We start from the raw sequence: 2,406 nt of genomic DNA, 5'->3' as shown, positions 1-2,406 counted from the left end.
GTGTGGAAGGGCGTCGAAATGATGTATTAAATATCGTAAATATTAGTTTTGAAAAACATTAAAACAAAATAACAAAAAGATAATGAAAAATTCTAAAAAATCATAAAAATAATGTTCTTGCAAGGCCAACCTCTTTCGCAGAAAGGTCAAGAGGAAAAGTAACGCATTCGTGAAATTACGTAAAGTAATAGAGAGTAGCTTCAAAATTTTATGAAATTTCATCACGAGAAATTTCCGGTTGACTTTTTACGCACTATCAGTTATAATGCAAAATTTTTGGAGAAAATTTGTTTCTAATAACTATATTTTTTAAATTCAGGAATTAAATATTTTTTTTTCTAAGTTACTGCTTTTTATATACTAAATTTTTTATATATAGTTTTTATATACTAAAACTTTAGCTGAACATAAGGCCATGATTTTGAGGTAGGTACGCGGGAGGCATAGTATCACAAAAATGGCTTATCTAACACAAAAAAATCAAAATGTTTTAGTTTCATTATGCCATTAGCTGGAAGATAAACTACGGATATTAAATTTTTATCGCTCGCTTGTAGTACATTTTCCGTCCTTTTGTATGTAGAATATATGGTTAAATTTTCATAAGAATCAGTCCATTCGTTTTACAGAAATCGTACCTCCCGTTCTAAAAAAAGTTGTTTTGAGAAAAACGCGTTTAAATTTTTTTTAGAAAAATCATGAAAAATCTTACCTAAATTTAATCGACGATGCCTAGACCCTATTTACCGCCTTCTGCTTGTTTCTGAACTTTAATTTCTTCCAATCTCGCGTGTTTTCGTTTCGCTGCTTACCGAATTCGCTGGCAATCGGGCGCAGTGTTCTGGGGCGCCATATCCCATACACACTTGTTAAAACTTTCATTGTTATTTTGTGTATGGCACCCCAAGCACCGTTAAAGCAGCTCCGTTTTCGTTAAATCCTCGTAAATCGGTGTTAGTGATTCTTGAGTCGGGAAGGCGTCAACGAAAAGGACCACCACCACTTACCACTACATCTTTAGGCGCTCCTATCCGTGAGCCAGTGGAGCTCACGGGCACAGCGCATGACAGTCATAGTGGTAAGTAGTGGGGCTGGATTTCGTAAGCCTCTCGTTCGGTCTCCGACTACGTTTATCATGCCTATGTTTTCAGCTTAATAACAAAAAAGGTAATCAACTTAAAAAATTTATGATTTTTGCAAATGAAAGAGCAACTCAACAACTATCGATTGGTGTAAAAACCTAAAAATCGTTTTTTATCGTTGAGCATAAAGTCGTGCACATTTTTTTTGTGTCAATTTGTTTGCATTATATGTTTTTATTATAATCTCTAAAGAGACAAAACTTTGCCTTGGTCATTTTGATATTGAAAGGTTGCTGGGGAATGAACGATAGGCAGAAAATCCTTCATGTAAAAATGTTTTGGTACAAAATATACGTGAGAAAAATATGATTACAAAAACTTTAATACTTTTAGTTTACCTTTTTTAATTGACTGGTCCATTTTCCTGACCTATGAGCAAAAATGACTGATAGGGGATTGCAATGCAACCGCACAGCAGCGAGTCGGCAACTGAGCGGCGCCCTCTACAAAAATCATTTAAAAATCATTAAATTGAAAAAAATGACTAGGTTATTATGAGCCAACCAAGTTTACTCGTATTTTTCTGAAAAACGAAAAAATAGAGGTAAAATTGACAAAAACAGCGGTTTTTCATGCATTTTTTTGCAAAAAATATGTCTTTATCCCGGGTGGACTTATCCAGCATATCCTTATGTTTTGGGGGTCACTGATTCTGAATCCGGGGTTTAAATAACCCAGTTGGCTCATATTTTAGAGTAAAACGCAAAATTAGACATAAGATTGACGAAAACCTTTAAACCTTTACCTTCCTCGACTGGGATTGGCGTTCACTGTAGATAACCTTTGCATCTTACGTTTTGGGGTTCTAAACTCCAACAATAGTCAGCCATCATGTAGATATCCGAACATCTCTGATATCGCCTCTCCATTACTTTTCTATCCTGGTGGAAACGTTCGCCTTGCTCTTCACTAATCTCCCAGGTTGTCTGGAAACTTATTTATATGCGAATGAAGAAAATGTAGCTTTAAATTCATAAGGCAGCCTAGTTTACCAAAGTTTGTTACCATTTCTGATACCATATTTTGATAGTCTGAATTTTTCTCATTACCTAAAAAGTTTTTTACAACATTTCTAAAACTAAGCCAGGCATCTTTTTCAGTGCCAGACATTTTTGTAATGAATTCTGGATCTTGCAATATTTTTATTATCTGCGGTCCATCGAAGATCCCCTCTTTTAATTTTGCTTCTAAAAGTTGTGGAAATTGATCTTCCAAATATGCATAGCAATCGCCACCCTTGTCAAGCGCTTTGACAAACTGTTTC

This window comes from Belonocnema kinseyi, chromosome 1 (assembly GCF_010883055.1).
Source record: "Belonocnema kinseyi isolate 2016_QV_RU_SX_M_011 chromosome 1, B_treatae_v1, whole genome shotgun sequence".
Taxonomy (NCBI): Eukaryota; Metazoa; Arthropoda; class Insecta; order Hymenoptera; family Cynipidae; genus Belonocnema; species Belonocnema kinseyi.
This window is presented reverse-complemented; position numbering follows the sequence as displayed.